The following is a 27078-nucleotide window of genomic DNA, read 5'->3' as shown; positions in this document are numbered from 1 at the left end:
TTCTTGTATTCCTTCTTATCTCACACATCTTGTTTCCTCATGTTATCCTTTGGTTTTGTTATTGTTTTTTATCTTACCCTATTTTCCTCTTATGACTTTATTCTCTGGCTTATTGCCTTACATCATTTTTTGGGTCTAAATAGTTTTCTAGAATTCTTTTACATTTCTTGATTTGATTCCTATTAGAGGTTCACTCTTCCTCTGAGGTTTCAGAATGATATTGTTTTCTAATTCTGCAGGTTTCCCCACAGCATCTACATTTGTTTTGTTTTGTTTTTGTTTTTGTTTTCTGGTCGTGTAAAAAAGGACTTACCCATCTGTGGCTTTCTGCCCACAAACAGGTGCATAGATCACACTCATCTTTATATCCATTGGGAATGGTTTTCAGATTCCATCCTTCTATTAAGACCAACTGACTGATACACATAGCTCCTGGTTTGAACCCCAATGTATAGCAAGTTCTCATTTATCATTTGCCATTTGCCTGATACACTGAAATGAGATCTTCCTAGTTTTCCAATGCCAGAGTGTCCATACTCCATTCCAAAGGAGTCCACGAAGAGCTGCAATTCTCTAGATGCATTTCTATTTGGTTTATGCAGACTATCCATCCCAGGATATTGCATGCAGCCACCAGCTCCACCCAGCCCTCTTCCTGCCAAATATTTACAAGATGCTGTTTTCAGACAAAAATGTGGGGACTTACAACAGCTACCTTAAAAAGGTATGGTTCCATCTTTGCTTTGGAGACCCTGCCTTTATTATTTTCTTTTTTTCTTTTTTTTCTTTTTTTTTTTTTTTTTTGAGACGAAGTTTCGCTCTTGTTACCCAGGCTGGAGTGCAATGGCGCGATCTTGGCTCACCACAATCTCCGCCTCCTGGGTTCAGGCAATTCTCCTGCCTCAGCCTCCTGAGTAGCTGGGATTACAGGCACGCGCCACCATGCCCGGCTAGTTTTTTATATTATTAGTAGAGACAGGGTTTCACCATGTTGACCAGGATGGTCTTGATCTCTTGACCTTGTGATCCACCCGCCTCGGCCTCCCAAAGTGCTGGGATTACAGGCATGAGCCACCTCGCCCGGCCTATTATTTTCTTTATTGAGGAAAAATTAATAAATAAAAATTGCATATATTTAGAGACCCTGTTTCTGACCTAAGAGAAGGGAAGTGATGGAAGAGAGATCTTTGCACCTACATTCATGTTGACCAAGAGACCTATAATGTTCTAGCTAGTTCTATCAGATGAAATTAGTGGAATTTCTTCACAGTTTATGGCAATAAGTTATCTGCTGGTTTTCAGAGGTAATAGGGTGAAAAACAGAGAAGAGTCATTCCAGGAATTTCAGCTGTAATTCATTTTCTAATGGAAGTCCTTCTCATTGATTTAAGCTGAAATACATTTCTAAAGAAATGTGGAATAATGGACAGGTCACCATTCAACTGATATTCTAATTCTGGAAGTGTCCTTAGAAGGCCAACTATTGTGTTTTTTTCTTTGTTTTCAGAGAGTAATGCAACTCCACCACTTAGCACAGATGGTATTTTTTCTTAAGTTTTAATGTTCCAAAGAAATGCAATTTCAAGAGTTCCCATAACAAAGCTCTTGCAAAGTTCATGATTTAGGTCCATTGAAAAATTCTTCTTTGCATCACACTCAGAATTCCCCTTATTCTATTTTAAACCTGTCCCTTCTTTTTGAGCTCCATTTACAGAGCAGCTTACTTTGTACAATGAAATAGCATGACCACTTACCTTGGTCTGTTGCTGTGGCTCCACTGAGGACCAGAATGTTCCATGCCAGGTGATGGTATCATTTAGAAAAAGAATATTGCTCTCAGCCATTGTATACCATGACGTTTAATCTTATCTATGTCATATAAGATCAATGTAATTATTTAGTATATTAGGTGAAATTAGGCTTTCTTTACACAATGCTTTTACCATTAGCCAGTGTGAAGAAAAATGACTAAATTTGACAGTTCTTACATGGGACTTTCTTAGTTCAGTTTGTCTGGATGATAGACTCTGAGATGGCAATTTGCATGCAGGATGTCTAATCAGTTATGCTCTCAGGATGAAGACCTGTGGGAAAGTGAGGAAAATGAAAAAATTGGACTATGATATAGGTACACTCAAGGCCTCAGCTGACCCAATGGGAAATTCTGGAGCTGGAACAGCCCTTTTGAGTTGTTCTAAATTAAGGTAAAGGAATTGCATATTTCTACCCCCTAAATGCCACTAATTGGGTATAGGCTGTTCTTCGGAAGGGGAGAAGATTTAAATAAGGCATCTCTCTTCCCCACATGTATTTCCTAGAGAAGGAGGCAGCTATGGTCCACTAGCTATCAATATTCCAAACAGTTGTGGAAATGAGTATCTCAGCCCTGAAAAGTGATCTGAGCAGTACCCTACAGCATCCTCTACAGGAACGGAGAGGTTCCACAGAATTCTACATTAGTCCAATTGGCTAGTTATGCTGTATAACAAATAATCCTAAAATTCCAATGGCCTAATAGGGCAGTTTATTATTTACTCATGTTCCCTGACCCATACACAGTAAGCTCTACTAGGTCCCTTGGGAATCCAGTACCTCAACCCAGACTCCAAAACAGTAGGTATTTTTATGATCACTTGAGTGAGGGGAAAGAATTGTAATGAATTGTTCACCGCCTTGAAGTTAACCAGATGTAAGTCATGTTTCTTCCAATCAATTTCATTGGCCAAATCATGTCATACGGTCATACCTAACATCTTGCCATGTACCCAGAAAAAGAGAAGAACTAGAATATCTGTGATCTAATGACCCAATGACAACCACAAAAGATAACATAATCTGGAATCTTGAGATACAAATTCCCACTTAAAATATTGGGATAGCTATTGTTAATTTTTGCACGTTTATTTTTTAGTTACGACTAAAAGGGAATTAGAAGGAAAAGTACCTGTGAGGAACCATAACCTCTGGGTAATAAAATGGGAAAATTGACTATTTCCACAAAGCACCCTAAGGAAGAAACCACAAGTGAAACCCAAGGAAACTAATAACTGATGACATTAAGAAAAACTGGAAAGTTCTGTGATGTTTTATCAAATTTTAAAAATTCCTATAGTTACTAGAATACAAACCTGAAACAAAAAAATGTCTATGTATGTGTCTGGGCAGTTTGGCACTGCAAGGAAATAGACATTATTAGCTTCTTTGTCCTATTGTATAATAAAGCTGGGGGAAGAAGAATCCCCAGATTTAAGGAATGATAAAATCTGCAAAAACAAGAGGAAGAAAACTTGATCATCTGCAAGGAGAAAGAAGGTCTATGGCTTTGGAAATAGCAACTTGAGGCTGTCCCAGCAGCTATGGGCGTATATTACAGGTTGCCTCCAGAGTTTGCATGTGTGTTGTGTGCTTGTGTATGAACAAATGCATGTGTGTGCACTTGTAATTGAAGTTTCCTCGCATGCTGCTCGAATGGAAACAGCATAATATAGCCAGCAAAATCATTAGCCAAAGAGTCTTGGTGTTATAATTACTCCTTTATTTCTGCTTTGAAAAACTTAACAGATCTCTTCAACAAATGGTGTTGGGGAAACTGAATATCCACATGCAAAAGAATTAAATTGGACCCTCATCTTACAGCATACCCAAAAATCAACTCAAAACATATTAGAAATTTAAATGTAAGACCTAAATCTTTAAAACTTCTAGAAGAATGTATGGGGGGAAGCTTCATGACAGTGATCTAGGCAATGATTTCTTGGCTATGACACCAAAAGCATAACAACAACAACAAAAATAGGCCAGACTCTGCCAAACTAAAAATCCTCCTCACAGCAAAGGAAACAATCAGTGGAGTGAAAAGGCAACCTAAGAAATGTAAAAAAAAAATCTGCAAATCACATATCTGATAAGAAGTTAATATCTATCTAAAATATATAAGAAACGTCTACAACTCAGTAGCAAAAAAGAAAAAATAACCTGATTTTAAAATGAGCAAAGACCTAAATAGACATTTCTCTAAAAAAGATATACAAATGGATAACAGGTATATGAAAAGGAGCTCAACATCACTAGTCATCAGGGAAATGCAAATCAAAACCACAATGAGATATCACCTTACACCTGTTAGGATGGCTATTTTCAAAAAACAAACCACAGGCCAGGTGTGGTGGTTCACGCCTGTAATCCTAGAACTTTGGGAGACTGAGGTGGGCAGATCACTTGAGTCCAGGAGTTTGAGACCAGGAGTTTGAGAAACATTGTGAAACCCTGCTTCTACTAAAAATACAAAAATTAGCTGGGTGTGGTGGCGCACACCTGTAGTCCCAGCTACTTGGGAAGCTAAGGCAGGAGAATCGCTTGAACATGGGAGGCGGAGGTTGCAGTGAGCCAAGATCATGCCACTGCCGTCCCTCCTGGGCAACAAAGTGAGACTCCATTTCAAAACAAAACAAAAACAGCAATAATACATGTTATCAAAATATGGAGAAATTGGAACTCTCGTGCATGGAAATGGGAATGTAAAATGATGCAGCCACTATGGAAAACAGTATGGAGTTTCCTCAAAAAATTGAAAATGTGCTCCAGTAATCCCACCTCTGTGTACATATCCAAAAGAATTGAAGTCAAGATCCCAAAGAGATATGTGCACTCCCATATTTATTGCATTATTCACAATAGCCAAGATATGGAAACAACTTGAATATCCATCAACGGATGAATGATAATAAAAATGTGGCATATGCATACAATGAAATATTATACAGCCTTAGAAACGAAGAAAATTCTGCCATCTGTGATAGCACGGATGAACCTGTAGGACACTATGCTAAATGAAATGGCCAGTCACAGAAGAACAAAGACTGCACAATGCACTTACATGAGGTCTCTAAAGTAGCCAAACTCATAGAAACAGAAAGTTGAATGATGGTTCCTCATAATTTGGCAGAAAAGAAATGGAGAATTGCTATTCAATAAACATAAAGTTTTAGTTATACGAAAGAAACAAATTCTATACATCTCCTGTACAACATTATGCCACATTTAACTTGACAAAGTTTTCTATTGTCAACAACAACAAAAAAACACCCACAATGATGCATTTGAAAGACCAAAACAGAAATCCACAAAGCAAAAAATGTTTCAGATTTATAAACTAATAAACTTGTATACACTTGAACAGGATTCGTTATCCAGGTCTTCTTGAGGGATGGATTGCTGAGAGTTCAGAGTTATGACCTGCCATCTTTCCACTGACTTCCTAGCCTTCTGGTTGACTAGGATCCCCAGTGACCACAGCAGGGAATGTCAGCTTCTGTCTTAGTTCAGTTTCTTCACAACCAAAAGTTTTTGACTGCAGTTTACAATGTTGCTACTGAGAGTCTCAACTTTCCACTGACTGTTTCTCTATCTGGGTACTTTTACCCATCTGTGATCCACTCCTATTTTTTTTCAATAGAGTTTACTTGCCTTGCATTGATTATTAAAGTGAACTTTTTCTAGATGCTCTCTGTAGGTCACTTTTAGCAGTGTATAATTTCCTGCAAGTCCCATTCCAAAATAATATATATATATATGCAAATAAGTCCACCAATACACATTTCAACAATTGTTTTTTCCCAAAGCTTATCTGATTCCTCAATTTCTATTCTCTTGAGAGAGTCAGTAAATATGGGAGGGTGAAGAATAGATTTTTCTTTGCTGCTAAACTTCATCACCAATTACGTTTTTGCTTGCTCGTTTTTAGAGAAGGCAACTAGAATCACGAATCAGCAAGTTAACATTTGCATCCAAGGAATGGTTTAAAGTAATGAGCAATAAAAACATACATGAATATTTCATTCCTAAGTCAGTTTTTCCCTTAAGTTTTCTAAATTGTTTATTTCCAGAGTCAAATGCCAGGCTGTCTTTCCCACTCTTTAGAAATGACAATTGGCAGATAGTAAAAGAATCGTCATGCATGGCAAATGACTAACATGCATTATAAGACAATGCTGAAGGGATTCAAATCAATATTAGAGGTTTGAGGGTGGTTTTTACTATGTAAACCCTAGTTCTATAATTTCGGAGCCAGTAACTCTCATTTTGAACATATTTTTATAGATTCCATCTCAAATGTGGTTCTATCAAAAAATACTTTTTTTTAAAATTGCCTTAACATTGTGAATTGTGCTCACTTGATGAGAACACACGAGGAGTTGGAAGTATAATGATATTCTAAAAATACCAGTGATTTGCACATTCTTTTCCATCTCAGAGCAAGTGGATTTATTACACATTTTTATGTATTTGTCAGGCATGGAGAAAGTGGTTAGCATGGACTCTCCAAGTACTATTGTGCTTTTAAAATGAAATGATCAAACCACAATCTAAATTTGTAAATTGAACCATACTGAGTGTGTTCTCAATGAGACAATGAAGTCCATTCTTCCTTTAAATCAAAAGATCATTTTACATTCTCTAACTTTACTCATTCAGCCTTTCAGCAAATGGAGATGTAGCAAATATCTTTGCTCAATATCTTTGCCCAGACTCACTCATTCTGTGAGTCTGAATTATATTGATTATCCATCTGTCACTATTATAACCATCCCTCACCTGGACATTTGATCAATAGCTCAGGGTTTTTCTTCCTTATCACAAATCTTCTTAAATTGCTTCTAAATGTAACCACACAACAATCAACGAAGAGAAAATGGATATATATATATCCATTCTACTGGAAATTACTATATATATATATATAGTAATTTCCAGTAGAAAGTCTGAGGGTTGTATTCATGTGAAAATACAAAAAGCATCTTCATCCTTAAATGTTGAGGAAAGAGGTAAAAGTTACATAAGTTTTTTTAAGGCAATGTGGTTCTCAAAAGGTATAACTGAAGCATCCCTGCTAACTGAATCCAAAAAGTGAATCTATACAGTTTAGTCATTATAAGAAGGTAACTTTGTAGAAGAGTCTTTTTCTGTAAGTTTAGGTTTTTCTTCACATTCTATGAAAGAGTGATAATAATACCTCTTTCCAGGTATGATATTCAAAATACTTAACCATCATATGGCACAGGTACCAACAAAGGAGAAAGGGGTACTAAAAAATCACGTGAACCATATAGACCACTGTGCAGACAACCACACACCAAGGGGCATTAGTTGACAACCAATTCTCCCTAGTTCACAGGGCTGGTGGGGTCAAAGCTTCAAGAGGCCCCTTAGGGGAGCCTGAAACACAGGATGTACCGGAAAATGTCCAAATTTTCCAATTTGGAAAATTTGATCCAAATCAGGTCCCTGGCAATGGTAGGGTTATAATGCAATTGTATGCATAATTCTGGAGAGCTTCCTCCTATTAAATAATGTCTAACTGACACTAAATTATTTGAAAAATGGATATGAAAACCTCATTATGTTGACTTCTCACTTATAATCCAAAAGAAGAATGAACAGAAAGTTCCATACCAGACACAAACTACAATCAGAGATTCAGGGAGAAGCAAAACATTGATAGACATGAAGGCTTTGATAGCCATATACCATTTGCAACAATCAGAACGAAATCAGTGGAAAATTATTTTTCTTCTACAATTACAGAGTCTATCTTTAACCACTAGGACTTAGCAGAATGGAACTGGATAAGATCGCTACAGGTGTACTGTGCTCGTATTTAATGTAGTATATACTAAAAGAAATTGTTGGGAGAATCGAGGTGTCTGATTTATTAAGGGATTCTTCACTGAGTGCCTCTCAAAACCAAATACTCCTGATATGCAGACATTTTACTTGGTTTTTCAGGAATTTAGAGGAACTGGTTTAAGCACCGTGTATCTATTAAACAACATATCTGTCCTCAATCCCATTTGCCAAAAGGAAATGCCAGGACCTGTAGCTCCTCTGTTGTCTTGATGGTAACCTGTTCAAGGTTGCCTCAGTTGCTATGGAGACAATGAAGATCTTGGGTTGAGTTCACAGTGCAGAGCTTCAGGGACAGCACAGCCAGCAAGTGCAGGAGTCAGAACCTTGCTGCCATATGGGTTATGCAGTTGTCACAGTAGAGAACTTTTAAAAAAAGCATGGTGGTGGTGGGGGTTGGACAGAGGACGCTTTGTTTTTTATTGAAAATAAGGTAAAAGACAAACAAGTAGTGGAGGAATGACTGATTTAAATGCAATTTGAGTGCTAAATGAGTCCCCCATAGCCAACGGTATTTCAAACAATCTCCAATGATTAGAAAATAATTTCCTAGCATGACTTTTGTCAAAGAACACGATGTGATGAATTCTCACTATCTGAATAATTGCAGCTATCAGCCAAACTAACAGCAGGAAGATGGGGAAACAGGTGAATATTCTAGGAGATAAATGTGTGTCCCCTGACATTTCTTGCATAACTTTTGTAAAAAGCAGGTGATAGCATTCTTCTAATTGTTTTTAAACTTTCTGCAGAGGTTATATGTCTGAAATTCAAGTGTTGGCTGATGATAATCTCCCATGACCGATTACTTTCCACTGCAAAGGGAGTTAATACATTGCAGACATTTTTTTTCTTAATTATTATTTAACAGGTGCATAGATATAACTTGACTTTTAATACAGCTTTGTGGTAATGGCAGACTTTGGATTTTCCCATGCTAATGGAAAATTTTGAAAATGAACTGTGAAATGACTTATCAAACCACCCTTCTATTGTTTGGTATTAGCATTGAGAACCCAAATGTTGAAATTGTGGGGTGTCATAATACTTTGCTTTGGTTTTTTGCCTGGAAATGTTATGAACAGTTAGGGAGACATGTAGTCATATGCTAGATTTTTACATTGTTTTCAGTTGAAGTAATAAAGGCTAAACCATTGCCCTTCCAATCATGAGGTCATAGAGGAGTAAGTATTGGTTGGATAATGGCCAAATCATTAAATCATGCCTGGAAACCATGCAGCTTCAAGTCATTGTTTGTGGGTAGAATAGACAATATAGCATGGCCCCTAAAATTCATTCTGCCTCAAGATATATAAAGGCTATCTCCATGCAAGGCAATAAAATCCCAATGTGAGGGTCCTATTTCAGTATCTTTTATTCTAGTTAATACTGAGTTACAGTTGAACCTTGAACAACATGGGTTTGAACTGCATGGGTCCACTTATAAGTGGATTTCTTTCCATCTCTGCTACCCCAAGTCAGTAAGACCAACCCCCCATCTTCCTCCTCCTCCTCAGCCTACACAACATGAAGACAATGAGGATGAAGACCATTAAAATGTTCCACTTCCACTTAATGAATACTTAATTTATTTTCTCTTCATTATGACTTTCTTAATAACATTTTCTTATCTCTAACTTTCTTTATTGCAAGAAACATATAATACATAAAACACAAAATATATGTCTTCACTGACTGTTTATGTAATTGGTAAGGTTTCCAGTCAACAGTAAGCTATTGGTAGTTAAGTTTTTGAGGAGTCAAAACTCCTCAAATTTTTTACTAAATGGAGGTGGTGGTTCATGCCTCTAACCCCTGTATTATTTAAGGATCAACTGTATATTATTTGGTTCCTTTGACACCTTCTCCTTATTACTAAACATCTGTAAATTTCTAGCACTGAAATAGATACTAGGAAAGAGACAATAAAGAACAAACCAGTTTTCTTGCCTCAGAGAGCAAAGAATAAAATTTGGTTTGAGTAATGAAAATGGGTGTTTGGAAAGAAAATCTGACCTTCTTGAATTCAGCAAGGAAATGGCTGGAAACCACAGAATATTGGAATAAGAAAAGGCCTCAGAGGCTAAAAGCACCAAGCCTTCTTGTTGTACCAATGATAAAATTAAAGCTTAGAGAACTGAAGTCATGTTCTCCAAAACTGCTGTTGTCTGGTCACCTTAAAGCAATGTATACTGTCCTTCTGTCCTTTATGGCAGAAGGAGGATTGGCTTTTCATTTGCTCAAAGGGTAATTGTCTATTCATGACTGCTAGGTAGTCCATTGGGAAACTCCTTCTCCCTCCTTTGGAGCCAGGGTTGTGCTCCTCAGGATATAGCAAAAGTTGAGCACAGAGTAAGAATCTAAGTAGCAATGTTTTGCTGCTGTTTTCATTAAGCAAAAACCTATTTAGAAGGCTACTGATTACTGGTTAATGTGAACTTAAAACAGTGGACAATTAAAAAGTTACTTTTACAATCTGAGCAAAAAGAACAAAGCTGGAGCCATCAAACTACCAGACCTCAAAATATCAATATACTACAAAGTTGTAGTAACTAAAACAAATGGTGCTGGCATAAAAACAGACATGTAGACCAATGTAACAGAGTAGAGAGCCCCAAAATTAATCCACATATCTACATTCAACTGATTTTTGACAAAAGTACCAAGAACACTCCTTGGGGAAAGGACAATCTTCAATAAGCAGTGCTGGGAAAACTGGATATCCATATGCAGAAGAATGAAACTAGACCCTTATTTCTCACCCTATACAAAACCAACTCAAAATGGATCAAAGATCTAACTGTATGACCTGAAATAATAAAAATACTAGAAAACAAAAAACATAGGGGAAATGCTTCAGGGCATTGGTCTGGTAAAAGACTTTATTAATAAGACTTCAAAAGCACAGGCAATATAAGCAAAAATAAACAAATGGGATTTTATAAAACTAAAAAGCTTCCGCACAGCAAAGGTAATAATCAACAGAGTGAAAAGACAACCTATAGAATGGGAGAACATATTTGCATACTGCTTATCCAACAGGGGATTAATATCCAGAATATCCAAGGAACTGAAACATCTCAGCAGCAAGAAAACAAACAACCCAATTTTTAATATGGCCAAAGATCACAACAGACATTTCTCAAAAGAAGACATAGAAATGAACAACAAATATACGAAAAAGTGCTCAACATCACTAATCATCAGGGAAATGCAAATCAAAACCATAATGAGGCACATTTTACTCCAGTTAGAATGGTTATTATCAAAAAGACAAAAAATAAGAAATGCTGGCTAGATTGCAGAGAAAGAGAAACGCTTACACAATGTTGGTAGAAATACAAACTAGTACGGCCACTATGGAGAACAGTATGAAAGTCCCTCAGAAAAACAAAAAAATAGAACTACCATATGATCCAGCAATCCCACTACTGGTAACTTATTCAAAGAAAAAAAATCTTTATATCAAGAGACAGCTGCACCCTCATGTTGATTGCAGCACTATTCAGAATAGCCAAGATATGGAATCAACCTAGGTGTCCAACAATATAGATGAATGGAATAGTATTCGTCCATTAAAAAAATGAAATTTTGTTATTCATAGTAACATGAATGGAACTGGAGGACATTAAGTGAAATAAGCCGGGAACAGAAAGTTGAACACTGAATGTTCTCACTCATCTGCAGAAACTAAAATAAATTGATCCCATAGAAGTAAAAAGTAAATCAGAGGATACTAAAGGCTGAGAAGGGAAGGAGAAAGGGATAGGGAGAAATTCATTAAAGGATACAAAATTATAGCTAGATAGGAGGAGGAAGTCCTAGTGCTTTATAGCACTGTAAGATGAATATAGTTAACAATAATACATTATATAGTTTTAAATAGCTAGAAGGAAGATATTGAATGTCCCCAGCACAAAGAAATTATACATGTTTGAGATGATTAGTATGCTAATTACCCTGATCTGATCACTACACATTTGTGTATTGAAATATCACTGTGTATTTCATGAATATGTACAATTATTATTTGTCAATTTAAAATATGAAATCAAAAAAATTTGCTTTTGATGTACTTTCTTAATTTAATGGGTTTACTCTACCACTTTGGTTTAACTAAATCAAGAATTTTCATCATGCACCAAATAGTACAATGCATATTGCATTCCACTCACATTCACATTTTCTTATTATAATACTACTTGCCATTTATTGAGCAAGTATTCTGTGCAATGCGTTATGTGAATAGCTTTATTTAACAGTATTTCTTACCCTTTATTTAACAGTATTTCTTATAGCTATTTTAAAAGGTAGGAATTATTATTCCCATTTTTTAGATGCAGCATTTATCTTCAAAAAGATGTAGCAATTTGGTCAAGATCAGAGTGTGAAGACAGACCTACAAATTCAAACCCAGAACCTTCTAGCTTCGAAGCTAGATTCTCTGCTATACATCACAGCCTCCATACTTCATTAATCCTTCTACAATCACAGAAAATTAATCATCCATTTATCTGAAAAAGATTACCCAGATTTTCAAAAGAAATCATGTCAAACATGTCATCACTGCCATAAAGATACTACCCAAGACTGGATAATTTTTAAACAAAGGAGGTTTAATCAACTCACAGTTCTGCATGGCTGGGGGAGCTCAGGAAACTTACAATCATGGCAGAAGGGAAAGCGGAAGCAGGCATCTTCTTCACAAGGTGGCAGGAGGAAGAAGTGCAAGCAGGGGAAATGCCAAACACTTATAAAATCATCACATCTTGTGAGAACTTACTCACTATTAGGAGAACAGCATGAGGGAAACTGCCCCATGGTCAAATCACCTCCCATCAGGTTCTCTCAACACCTAGAGATTACAATTCAAGATGAGACTTGGGTGGGGACACAAAGCCAAAGTATGTCAGCATCTATGGTAGGCAATGCTGTCAGTGTGTGCAAACTGAGAGATTAATAAGCACATCTAGAATCATACAGCTAAAAAGCCGCAGGGCACAATTTGATCAGTGATGGGTCAACATTTTACATTTTCTCAGTCATCTCCTTGGCAAGTTATCACAGCTAAAAAGAAATAGCTACCATCCTTTCTTATCCAAGTCCTTCCCCCGGGTTGGGCTGGACAGGGGACTAGCGAGAGCAGAGAGGATGCCACAAATTTAGGCAGGGGTCTGCAAATGGTGGCCCAAGGGACAAAGCCAGCCAGCTACCTACTTTTGTAAAGTTTGACTGAAATGCAGCCACACCCATTCATTTACCTATTACCTATGCCCATCTTCACACTAAAGTTAAAGATATGTGCCATCTGGCTTTATACAGGAAAACTGCCAACCCTGGTTTAGGACATGGAGAAGGAAGACCTTTGTCCAAAGGAAATGCTGAAAACAAGTGTAAGTAGTCAGTGGAAAGTAAGCAATTGAAGCTCATAGAGACAGAAAAGGAAAAAACATTCAGATCACTAAAAGGAGAGGGGTTAAACAGACATACTGAAATCCGAAACCCAGAACTAGAGATCTGAAGGCACAAGAAGGGGCAGCAGCAGGAAAGACGAGCTGAGAAGGGACAGTAGCTGAAACAGTAGCCGCTGCAAATTACCGCCTGTGGTTACATCTAATGTCACCACGGATAGAGGGCCAAATTTGATCCAAAAGGCTAGGAATAGAAGCTTTCAAGTTGCTCCATCTTTTATGATCACTACTAGAAATGAGAAATGGGTTCATTGCTGTTTGGGTAAATTATCCTTGATTGGTATTTTGGTATGTATTTGTGTGTCTGTGAATAATTCCACTAAATGCAATGTCTGACAGCTAGAACAAACAGTCAGTAAGACACAAGACTCTAGGTATACTTGTTTAATAAATATTTGTTCTCCAAGCAATTCATTACTAATTTAAATTTTGAACAGATTAATTTGATGAAAAGGAGAAACAAAAAGCAACCTTGGTAGTAAAATCTGTGTAATACGCCTGACATGAAGTAATGAACTTTCTTTAAAAAGGCTAATAGATTTTTTTATTTTAATGAGAGAAACATAGAAAGAAAAGAAAGAAGAAAACCAAAGACGAACAGGACTTGGCAACTTCCAAGAGGTGATGTGCTCCTCTCTTGCCAACTCTGCATTTTGTGATGTGTTATAGATAGCTTGAAAACAGCAGTGATGGCAGAGATAACATCTGTCATAGATGCTGTCTAAACTCAACATATCAAGAAAGAGAAGAATAAAAATGGTTTTTAAAGTCATAGAGGTATAAGAGAATTAAAAAAACAAAGCAATTAAAAAGAAGCTGTGTCTGAGGATTGGACGTAAGGGTTAGGAGTGAGACAGAGGACAGAAAACTGTTACCCTTCATTATGATGAGCTCTTTTGCACACTGAAGTTTAGTTTCTAATCATGTGCATGTGTTTCTTTGATTTAAAAAACAAAGGAAAGTGGATGTTGGAGTCACATTAATACTGATGTGAGTCTGGTATATGCCACTTACTAAATATTTCACTGGGAGCCACTCGCCTAACTCTCAATATCTCAGTTATCACCTTTATGGAATAGAGTAAAAATGGCACTAACCCCCAAGGGCTGTTGAGAGGATGAGATGAAATACAGAGTGTAAATCAGAGAGGCTGGCACAGAGCCAACGCTGGATGGCTGTTCTTTCTACCATCCAGTCTCCAGTTTATTCCCTTTCAGCTCTGCAAATGTATGCCTCATTGGCATTGAAGGTTTTTGCATTTTCCAGAGTCCTGGGTGCAAAACTCACATTGCCCATGAGAATGATTTTTGGGCATTCACCAGCTATGACTGAGCATTCACTGGCCAATACAAAGCAAAAGGGCAGTGTTAAAAAGACGGGAGGAGGAGTTTGAGGAAAGAGTGAGAACAGAAGAGGCCAGCCAGAGAACGGTGGAAATCCAACTTCTCTGTGGGGCCAAAGAGGCCTTGCACTCTAGGGAAACACGAGCCTTTGCTGCTATGACCTGTGAGGATGGGAAACAGTAGTGTCAGGGTAGTGAAGTCACTGCCTACACCTGCAGGGTTGCAGATGGTGACTCCACTACCTCTTACGGTATTCTGTGACTAGAAGGAAAAAGCCATATTCAAATGAGCGACAGGTTTTAGATGCCTACTCCCTCCAAGCATCATTTCCATCTCTGTAAACTATTTTGAAAAGAGATTGTGGGCGTGGAAAGTAATTTGCCAATGCAAACTTTCCTTTCTTATTTGCCACAATCCACATCTGACACTCCTGATGGCCAGACAGCCCTGGACAGTCAATTTATATGAGCTGCGATGGGGATTCACCTCTGCCCCACCTCATGAGAAACAAGGAGAACATGGCCCATGGGATGATAATTTTATTTCTATCTGCATTACAATGAGCACTTCTCCCTCCACAGAGAAGCCTTCATTAGATCAACCCAACTCCTCTCTCATCCTTTGCCCACATGGCCCTGCCATCCCCAGACCCCAGAGGTCCTTTCACCCTGCTACCAAAGCCTTGGCCCCATGACACGCCATGGTGGCAACCTCAGTTTCATAACTATCAGACTCTTAGATGCCAAGGACAGCCTGGATTTTGAAGGCATTGCCTTTCAAAGTAAAGCAGCTTTCCACATCCACTAATTGGTTTTGCACTGGCACAGCTACACTCTGGAAATTGAGACAAAAATCACGTGAAGGAGGATCCAAGATGGCCGATTAGGAACAGCTCCAGAATGCAGTTCCCAGCAAGAACAATGCAGAGGGTGAGTGCCAACCGCATTTCCAAACAAATTTTCACTGCCCATAGACCAGGAAATTTCCAGGCCGAAAAGTGCCAGGAGTTTTCAGCACGGCAGTTTCAGCCTGTGCAGGGTTGGTGCACAGAAACTCACACAAATCTGGGTGGTCATTTCAACTGATGCCTGGAATAGCTGGGAGACAGAGCTGCCCATTCAACTGAAAGGGAGGGGACAGAGACAGGGAGCCAGGTGATCTGGCTTGGCGGGTACCACCCCCGCAAAACAAGCAATCTAAAACGTTCTGGATTGAGAATTTTGCAGCAAGTGCAGCTGGACCCAGGATGGTCCAGTTCAGTGGGGGGAAGGGCGACCACCACTACTGAGGCAGTCCGCCACTACCGAGGCAGTTCACACAGCAGCTGGGTAGAGCCTGCAGCAGCTCAGCAACACTTCTGCTAGCAGACTGTGACTAGACTACTCCATGCAGGGCAGGGCATCTATGAAAAAAGATAGCAGCACGACAGGAACTTATAAATAAAGCCAACCTTCCTAGGACTGAGCACCTGGGAAAAGAGGCGGTTATGAGTTCTGCTGCAGCAGACTTAAAAGTACCTGCCCGGTAGCTCTGCATGGAACAATGGAGCTCCCAGCACAGCACTTGAGCTCCTGTGAGGGAGAGACTGTCTCCTCAAGAAGCTCCCTGACCCCCGTACACCCAAAGAGACACCTCATAAAGGAGAACTCAGGCCACATCTGGCAGGTACCCTTCTGGGACAAAGTTAACAGAAGAAGAAATCAGCAGCAACCATCAGAAAGTCACCAACTATGAAGATCACAGGTAGATAAAGCCACTAAGATGGGAAGAAACCAGCGCCAAAAGAATGAAAACACCAAAAACCAGAATGTCTCTCCTCCTTCAGTGGATCACAACTCCTCACCAGCTAGGGATCAAAGATGGATAGAGAATGAATCTGATGAATTGACAGAAACAGGCTTCAGAAGGTGGGTGATAATAAACTTCTCAGAGCTAAAAGAACATGTGCTAACCCAATGCAAAGAAACTAAGAACCTAGAAAAAAGGTTAGATGAGATGCTAACTAGAATAAACAGCTTAGAGAAGAATATAAATGACCTGATGGAGTGGAAAAACACAACATGAGAACTTTGTGAAGCATACACAAGTTTCAGTTGCCAAATCAACCAAGCAGAAAAAAGGATATCAGAGATTGAAGATCAACTCAATGAAATAAAACAAGAAGGCAAGAATAGAGAAAAAAGAGTGAAGAGGAATGAACAAAGCCTCCAAGAAATATGGGATTATGTGAAAAGACCTAATCTACGTTTGATAGGTGTACCTGAATGTGATGGAGAGAATGAATCCAAGCTGGACAACACTCTTCAGGATATTATCCAGGAGAACTTCCCCAACCTAGCAAGGCAGGTCAACATTCAAGTCCAGGAAATACAGAGAACACCACAAAGATATTCCTCAAGAAGAGCAACCCCAAGGCACATAATCATCAGATTCACCAGGGTTGAAATAAAGGAAAAAATGCTAAGGGCAGCCAGAGAGAAAGGTCAGGTTACCCACAAAGGGAAGCCCATCAGACTCACAGCGGATCTCTTGGCAGAAACCCTACAAGCCAGAATAGAGTGGGGGCAAATATTCAACATCCTTAAAGAAAAGAACTTTCAACATCCAATAGAGAAAAGAACTTTCAAAATTCAACAAGAATTTCATATCCAGCCAAACTAAGCTTCATAAGTGAAGGAGAAAGAAAATCCCTTACGGACAAGCAATTGCTGGGAGATTTCGTCACCACCAGGCCTGCCTTAAAAGAGCTCCTGAAAGAAGCACTAAACAAGGAAAGGAACAACCAGTACCAGCCACTCCAAAAAGTACCAAATGGTAAAGACCATTGACACAATGAAAAAAAATGCATCAACGGGCAAAACATCCAGCTAGCATCAAAATGGCAGGATCAAATTCACACATAACAATATTAACCTTAAATGTAAATGGGCTACATGCCCCAATCAAAAGACACAGGCTGGCAAATTGGATAAAAAGTCAAGACCCATCAGTGTGCTGTATTCAGGAAACCCATCTCACATGCAAGGACACACATAGGCTCAAAATAAAGGGATGGAGGAAGATTGATCAAGCAAATGGAGAGCAAAAAAAAAAAAAAAGAAGTTGCAATCCTAGTCTCTGATAAAATGGACTTTAAACCAACAAAGATCAAAAGAGACAGAGAAGGGCATTACATAATGGTAAAAGGATCAATGCATCGAGAAGAGCTAATGATCCTAAATATATACTCACCCAATACAGGAGCACCCAGGTACCTAAAGCAAGTTCTTAACAACCTACAAAGAGACTTAGACTCCCACACAATAATAGTGGGATATTTTAGCACTCCACTGTCAATATTAGACAAATCAATGAGACAGAAAATTAACAGGGATATCCAGGACTTGAACTCAGATCTGGACCAAGTGGACCTAATAGACATCTACAGAAATCTCCAACCCAAATCCACAGAATATACATTCTTCTCAGTACTGCATTGCACCTACTCTAAAATTGACCACACAATTGGAAGTAAATCACTCCTCAGTAAATGCAAAAGAATGGAAATCATAAGAAACAGTCTCTCAGACCACAGGGCAATCAAATTAGAACTCAAAATTAAGAAACTAACTCAGAACGGCACAGCTTTATGGAAACTGAACAACTGGCTCCTGAATGTTGACTGGATAAACAATGAAATGAGGGCAGAAATAAAGATGGTCTTTGAAACCAATGAGAACGAAGACACAACATACCAGAATCTCTGGGACACATTTAAAGCAGTGTCTAGAGGGAAATTTATAGCAAAAAAATGCCCACATGAAAAGCAGGGAAAGATCTAAAATTGACACCTTATCATCAAAATTGAAAGAGCTAGAGGAGCAAGATCAAAAAAACTCAAAAGCTAGCAGAAAACAAGAAATAACTAAGATCAGAGTAGAACTGAAGGAGATCAAAAAATCAATAAATCCAGGAGCTGGTTTTTTGAAAATATCAACAAAATAGACCATTAGCCAGATTAATGAAAAAGAAAAGGGAGAAGAATCAAATAGAGGCAATAAAAAACAATAAAGGGGATATCACCACTGATTCCACAGGAATACAGACTACAATCAGAGATTACTACAGACAACTCTATGCACTTAAACCAGTAAACCTGGAAGAAATGGATAAATTCCTGGACACTTGCACCCTCTCAAGCCTAAACCAGGAAGAAATTGAAACCTTGAATAGACCAATAACAAGGGCTGAAGTTGAGGCAGCAATAGCCTACCAACCAAAAAAGTCCAGGTCCAGATGGGTTCACAGCTGAATTCTACCAACATACAAAGAGGAGCTGATATCATTCCTTCTGAAACTATTCCAAACAATACAAAAAGAGGGAATCCTTCCCAAATCATTTTATGGGACCAACATCATCCTGATACCAAAACCCGGCAGAGACTCAACAAAAAAAAGAAAACTTCAGGCCGATATCCATGATGAACATAGACACAAAAATCTTCAGTAAAATACTGGCAAACTGATTGCAACAGCACATCAAAAAGCTTATCCATCATAATCAAGTAGGCTTCATTCCAGGGATGCAAGGCTGGTTCAACATACGCAAGTCTATAAATGTAATTCACCACGTAAACAGTACCAAAGACAAAAACCATATGATTTTCTCAATAGATGCAGAGAAGACCTTCAACAAAATTCGACAGCCCTTTATGCTAAAAACTCTCAATAAACTAGGTATTGAAGGAACATATCTCAAAACAATAAAAGCTATTTATGACAAACCTACAGCCAATATACTGAATGGGCAAAAATCAGAAGTATTCCCTTTGAAATCTGGCACTAGACAAGGATGCCCTCTTTCACCACTCCTATTCAATATAGTATTGGAAGTTCTAGCAAGAGCAATTAGGCAAGAAAAAAATAAATAAATAAAGGGTATTCAATTAGGAAAAGACGAAGTCAAATTGTCTCTATTTTCAGACAACATAATTGTATATTTAGAAGACCCTATCATCTCAGCCCAAAATCTCCTTAAACTGATAAGGAACTCCAGCAAAGTCTCAGGATACAAAATCAATGTGCAAAAATCACAAGCACTTCTATATACCAATAACAGACAAACGGAAAGCCAAATCATGAGGAAACTCCCATTCACAATTGCTACAAAGAAAATAAAATGCCTAGGAATACAACTAACAAAGGATGTAAAGGACCTCTTCAAGGAGAACTATAAACCACTGCTCAAGGAAATAAGAGAGGACACAAACAGATGGCGAAACATTCCATGCTCATGGTTAGGAAGAAACAATAGCGTGAAAATGGCCATACTGCCCAAAGTAATTTACAGATTCAACGCTATCCCCATCAAGCTACCACTGACCTTCCTCACAGAACTGGAAAAAACCACCTTAAACTTCATATGGAACCAAAAGAGAGCCTGCATAGCCAACACAATCCTAAGCAAAAAGAACAAAGCTAGAGGCATCACAGTACCTGATTTCAAACTATACTACAAGGCTACAGTAATCAAAACAGCATGGTACTGGTACCAAAACAGACAAATAGACCAATGGAACAGAACAGAGGCCCTGGAGGCAATGTCACACATCGACAACCATCCGATCTTTGACAAACCTGACAAAAACAAGCAATGGTGAAAGGATTCCCTGTTTAATATATGGTGTTGGGAAAACTGGCTAGCCATGTGCAGAAAGCAGAAACTGGACCCCTTCCTGACACCTTACACTAAAATTAACTCCAGATGGATTAAAGACTTAAACGTAAGACCTAACACCATAAATACCCTAGAAGAAAACCTAGGCAAAACCATTCAGGACATAGGCATGGTCAAGGACTTCATGACTAAAACATCAAAAGCATCAGCAACAAAAGCCAAAATAGACAAATGGGACCTAATTAAACTCCAGAGCTTCTCTACAGCAAAAGAAACAATCATTACAGTGAACTGGCAACCAACAGAATGGGAAAAAATTTTTGCAATCTACCCATTGGACAAAGGGCTAATATCCAGAATCTACAAAGAACTAAAACAGATTTACAAGAAAAAAAAACAAACAAACCCATTCAACAGTGGGCAAAGGATATGAACACTTTTCAAAAGAAGACATATATGAGGCCAACAAACATGTGAAAAAAATGCTCATCATCACTGATTATTAGAGAAATGCAAATCAAAACCACATTGAGATACCATCTCATGCCAGTTAGAATGGCGATCATTAAAAAAGCTGGAGATAACAGATGCTGGAGAGGATGTGGAGAAATAGGAACACTTTTACACTGTTGGTGGGAGTGTAAACTAGTCCAACCATTGTGGAAGACAGTGTGGCGATTTCTCAAGGACCTAGAAATAGAGGTTCCATTTGACCCAGCAATCCCATTACTGGGTATATACCCAAAGGATTATAAATCATTCTATTATAAAGACACATGCACACGTATGTTCATTGCAGCACAGTTTACAATAGCAAAGACCTGGAACCAACCCAAATGCCCATCGACGATGGACTGGACAAGGAAAATGTGGCACATATACACCATGGAATACTATGCAGCCATAAAAAATGATGAGTTTGTGTCCTTTATAAGGACATGGATGAATCTGGAAACCACAATCTCAGCAAAATGACACAAGAACAGAGAATCAAACACAACATGTTCTCACTCATAGGTGGGTGTTGAACAATGAGAACACATGGATACAGGGAGGGGAACATCACACACTGGGGTCTGTTGGGGGGGGCCAAGGAAGGGATAGCGGTGGGGTGGGGAGGTCGGAGAGGGATAACATGGGGAGAAATGCCAGATGTAGGTGATGGGGGATGGAGGCAGCAAACCACATTGCCATGCGTGTACCTATTCAACAATCCTGAATGATCTGCACATGCACCCCAGAACCTAAAGTACAATAAAGTAAAATTAAATTTTAAAAAATCACATGAAAAAGAATTAGGGAGCAGAAATACCAATTGAATTCCTGAATAACAGCTTTGTTGCAATTGTTTCCTCAGGTGCAAAGGGAAATTGTTTGTATCTATATCCAACTTATAGATATGTATTTGTAATATATGTGTATGTAAATGTCAATATACTTATTTATGTTTTTGAATGAACATTGTATGTAACATACCTTCAAAGAAAGATGAGATTCACTTGTATATAAAAGTTTTTAGTTTATCTGGAAAGAACTTGGTTTAATTGTACCATTCTTACAAATTCATTGATTCAATCAGCAAGTACATTAAACAAATACTCTGGGTCAAGCATGATTATAGGAGCTGTGAATTCATTGGTTAAAAAAACAGACAAAAAAATCAATTTCTTTTTACTAGTTCACATTGTAGTATGGATGGGGGAAAAACAGAGTAAATAAAATTAAAGAATCAAATGAATAGAATATTACATAGTGATAAATACTATGGAGGAAAATAAAGCAGGAAAGAGAAATGATTTTAATAAGAACGTATGATAAGGATGATAAGTAATTATAATAAGGAAGATCTGAATGACTTCACTGATCATGTGACCTTTTGGGAAATGCCTGAGGGAAGTGATGGAATAAGTAAGGACCTTAGCGTGGCTGCAATGGAGAGAACCAAGAAGAAAGAAACTCGAGTTGTCAGACAAGTATGGGATTATATTAGTTATCTATAGCTGCGAAGCAACTTACCAGAAGCTTAGTGGCTTAAAACAACACTAGTTTATAATCTCACATTTTCTATGGGTCAGGAATCTGGGCAAGACTTAATTGCATCCTCTGATTCAGGGTCTCTCACGGGGCTGTGATCTCATCTGAGCGTCTAATCCGAAGGCTTGACCATGGAATAATCTGCTCATGTTGTTGTTGGTAGGATTCAGTTCCCTGAGGGATGCTGGACTCAGGGCCTCACTGGCTCTTGTTTGAAGGCCACCCTCAGTCCCTTGTCATACAAGTCTCTCTAGCGCAGCAGCTTGCTTTATCAAAGCCAGCAAGGAAGGAACTTCTAACAAGACAGTGAGGCTTTTGTAAGTCATTCATGGAAGTGACGCCCCATCACTTTTGCTGTATTCTGTATCTTAGAAGCAAGTCACAGACCACATTCAAAGGGAGGGGATCACATGAGGAGGCAGGAATCATTAGAGGCCATCTTAAAGGTCTGCTTGGCACAGTGTGGCAGAACACATAGGGCTTTGTGGGTCATTGGAAGGAATTTGGTTTTTACAAGGATGTAGAAATTGATGTGATGACAATTTACATGATGCAGCTGAGGAACTAAGTTGCAGTGTCCATTGGCAAAGTATTGACTTCACAGTCACCCTCACTGTCACCCATGAGACTCTTCAATTTCCTTGTCTCATGGAGGATGGTGTCATTGACTTTTCAGCATTCTGTGCTGGTCTCACCCCCACTGCAACTTGTCCCAGTGCTTCAAGCCTTTCCCCAATCACTCATCATCTCTCTTTGTTTCTCCCATTCATGAAAATATTCTCCCATTTTCCTCTCAACCTATCTCCTTCCTGCTAAAAGTCACCACTTCCATTAATCTCAGTCTTCTCTTCCTCTTTTGACCAGCAGCACCACTACCAAACTACCAATATCATTAAATTATTTAGCATCTTGGTAAGGGAATCTTCTCGTGTAATGCAGAGTAGGAGAGACAGCATTGCCACAACTAAGTTAAACTGCAAGGTTTCAATTTTTGTGCTAACAACAGCTGGAGCAGAAAGTTAATAACCATGAATGTCAGAAAAACCTGGCCAAATTGCTGTTTTCTTGTGAGCCTACCCAGTTCTTTACAGAGATCAGACAACATCTTTCTACCTTGCTTTTCCTATCCCACCCCTTTTACATCTATATGCATACCTTGGTTTCTCAATTATTGATCTACCTGCTCTCCCCAGAAAGCTGCATCCACTGGGCTAATAATGCTGTCCTAATCAGTTTTTTCCATGAACCAATAGTTTTCCCATCCAATCTTGTTTTCAAATGACTTTCAGTGATGCTTTGCTCCCCCACGTCCATTTCTGGAGGCTTCTACTTTCTTGGCATATAGATAAACTAATAACAGCAAGGTTTTGGCAGAGTCCACTTTTGTACTTAGACCCTATGATAATAATCAAGAATAGCATCATAACAACACACATTTTAAAATATGGCTAGGTCGTAAAGCACCATCTTTAAATACTTAAACTAAAGACTGGTGAGATTTTAGTTTCTTAAAGTATTTTCAAGCCATTAGACCACAGGGGCCTTATGGCAACATTTTTAAGGCAGAATACGGAAGTTTCTTTGGTCATGATATTCTTTAATAGGAGTTTTGTTATTGATGTTCTGAGGGGAATTACATTCTCAGAAATGATCAAAATGAGTATGGCAATGTCTGCATTTGCCAGAAAATGTATTTTCCCTCAGGTTTTGAAACTCCTTGAAAACATCTGTAACCCACTGTCTTGCTTTTATAGTAATTGAAGCTAAATCAGGGCTTAGAGAAAAATGAAGCATGCAACACAATGGAAGGAATTCCATTGTCAGCTGAAGTTTTTCCAAATACTCAAATTTTCCCCCTCACGTAAACATGGCCTTTATCATGAAACTGAACAAACAGTCTTCTAAATTCGTCTCTCAGGAGAAAACCCACGCTGCACATCATGGAACATTTTATCCTCCAAAGAGGCTGAAAGCTCTAAATTACTCATTATATGGCTTACCGAGAGAAGCTCGTTGTTAGTTAATTGGAGATAATGTGACCTTGTTCCTTGATGCAGAAATGTCAGAATTGCCAGTTATTTCTGTAGTGAATCTCTTCTGGAAAAATAAATTATCAGTCATAAAATGTATCTTCTTATGATAAAAAATGAGACAGCATGGAATAAATACTCAGTTTGTAGAGAAGAGGATGTGGAATACTAAAGAGGAGAGATCCATATTTCTGAAAAACTTGCAACAGGACAGCTCTCCCATGTGCTATGTAAGCCAATCAGCTCTAAGAAAAATATTTCCATTAGTTGGACTTCACAGGGTCACATCTAAGTTGAGGCAAGTGCTTAGGGGGTGACCGAGGTGAGTGTCTCACTCACCTCAGCCTCACCCAGGCCCCAGTTGGATATATGGGCTATGTTCCCGAAAATGACCCTTTATCTAATTTTGTAAGAGTCACCTAACTATTCCCCTGTTTTGAGACTTCTGTAATCATAGTTATTTGCTCCTTGGATTGCTTATTCAGTTCATTACAACTTTTTTAACTTTTTTTTTTTGAGACAGTGTTGTGCTCTGCTGCCCAGGCTGGAATGCAGTGGCATGATCTCTGCTCTACAATCTCTGCCTTCTGGGTTCAAGTGATTCTCCTGACTTAGCCTCCTGAGTAGCTGGGCACCATCATGCCCAGCTAATTTTTTTGTATTTTTAATAGAGATGGGGTTTCAACATGTTGGCCAGGCTGGTCTCAAACTCCTGGCCTCAAGTGATCCACCCACCTAGGCCTCCCAAAGTGCTGGGATTACAGGCATGAGCAACCACGCCTGGCATCAATTCATTACAACTTAAAACACAGGTAATGCATTCCTATAGTTAATGGACTCTCTACAGAGCATCCTGAAGAAATAATCACCATTAAGATATAGCCACAGTTATAAGAGGCTTATAATTCAATACACAGAGAAGACACGAGATTTTCTTCCTAAGCAAAACTTTGCTTGGGCTCTGCATTGCCCTTAAAACTAGAATTCTAATGCCTCCTGCCTTAAGTCGCCACATGTTACCACTCCACCTGCAGCTCACTTTCATGAGAAACACTCTTTTTCACATATGACTTGCATGAAAGCCTGTTAAACCATCTGAGATCTCCTAATTCACTGCAAACCCAGACCTTTAAGCACCATCCAACATCATTGACCAGAGGCTTGCTATGTCTTGCACAGCCCTTCTTTCTTGAGCATTTCTTTCCACTGTCACTGTGCTTTGCCTCCAATATTTCTCATCTACTCTCATCTCTGCTCCATTTACTTTGGTAGAATCCTCTTTTTTTTCTGTACCATCTTCTGCCTCAATGTTGACATTGTCTGTGACTTGGACCTTCTTTGTTGCTCTGCATGATCTGCCTGGCCAATCCCAGCCACTTGCAAAGGTCTACTTTTTGTGCATATTGACTCCCAAATCTGTATCCAAGAGCCAAGCTCTTTCCACTGGAAACCACATCTTTTAATCTCTTTAGACGCATGTATTAAATAACCACTAAGTTCTTGAGAATTTGGGTGCAAAGATGAACCAGATAGCCTCTGACCTCAGATTACAACCTAGTGGAGGATGCTGATCACTTCCAAAGAAGTTACCACCACATAATGTGTGTTTCAATTAAAGCATGAATGTGGTGCTCAGAGATGGTGCTGCTCACACTGTCACGTGCAGCTGAAACACCAGTGTATCTGGATAAAACAAAGGTTCTGATGCAGAAGTTCAGGAGTGCAACTGAAGATGCTGTACTTCCAACAACCTCTCAGGTGATGATGCTGTCAGTGGTCCATGGAACACACTCTGAGTATCAAACTTTTAGGAGATTTTCCTGACCCTAACTCAGTCTATAAGGTCATAGAAGGGATACCTGAGAAAAGTCTGAGGATAAATCTGAATATACTAGGGAGACAAGTGGGAAAAGACACTTTGCAAAGATGAAAAGTATGGTCAAAATGCCAAAATGCCAAACATGGGAGAGTGTGGAAATCTGAAAGAATGATGCCTGCACACTCCAGGGCAGGAGAAGCAGGCAGGTGGAGTGGCATGTAGAGGGTGGGGGGACCTAGGGAGAGAATTATGAGTCACATGATGATGTAGCCTCTAGCATGTCCAAGAGAGAAGACACACAGAATGAAAAGCAGAGGCACGGCCAGAGAGAGGAGCCCTAAACCACATGTGAGGTTCAGTCTGCGCTGTGCGCCCCTGAGGATCGTGGAGGGGAGGGGGCTGCCTCCAGGGACTGGGCCCACCTGACAGCCCTTGGCCACTCTGGTTTTCTTCTTGGTTACCCCCTGAGGGCATGGCTACTGTATCTAATACTGCTTTTTGTTTATGGAGTGAACGGTTTTCTTAAACCACTTCAAAATAGTTATTTCAAGAAATAAAGATTATGTTGATATTTTTCCAAATAGTGGAGGTTGAAAACAAATCACCAAAACACCATGCAGATTCATCAAAAAGCAAGTAACCTCTGCTATTAAATGAATGAATGAGTGAATGAATGAATGAATGATACAGGAAGATACTTCGGGTAGGAATCCATTAGAGAACAATCAGTACTCTTTAAAGCAATGTTGTCTAATAGAAATATGCATGCAATATATACAATTTAAATTTTCTAGTAACCACATTTAAAAGTCAAAACAAACAGGTGAAATTAATTTTAATTAATTTTACTTAAATCAACATACCCAAAATATTATCATTTCAATGTGCAATCAATATAAAAGATATTGATGAGATATTTCACATTTCTTTTGTACCAAGTCTCTGAAACTCATGTGTGCATTTTATACTTATGTCATACCTCAATTCTGACTCACCTCTTTTCAAGCACTCAATAGCACTGTAGGGCTGGTGGCTGCCATAC

General features: G+C 38.8%; 1 long non-coding RNA gene across 1 annotated transcript in view; it reads right to left on the bottom strand.

The window, feature by feature from the left end:
- Positions 1 to 1679: 1679 nt before the first annotated feature.
- The window catches only part of LOC105704638 (uncharacterized), a 125294-nt gene continuing 99895 nt past the window's right edge, over positions 1680 to 27078 (bottom strand). The window contains exon 3 of the long non-coding RNA XR_001104497.3: positions 1680 to 2084. This is a non-coding gene — a long non-coding RNA (uncharacterized LOC105704638). The remainder of the gene's footprint in view (positions 2085 to 27078) is intronic.

Source organism: Aotus nancymaae, unplaced genomic scaffold (assembly GCF_030222135.1).
Source record: "Aotus nancymaae isolate 86718 unplaced genomic scaffold, 86718_ANA_hifiasm-v0.15.2.pri h1tg000058l, whole genome shotgun sequence".
NCBI classification, from domain to species: domain Eukaryota; kingdom Metazoa; phylum Chordata; class Mammalia; order Primates; family Aotidae; genus Aotus; species Aotus nancymaae.
Note: the sequence above shows the minus strand (reverse complement) of the source record. Positions and strands in the feature narration are given on the sequence as shown.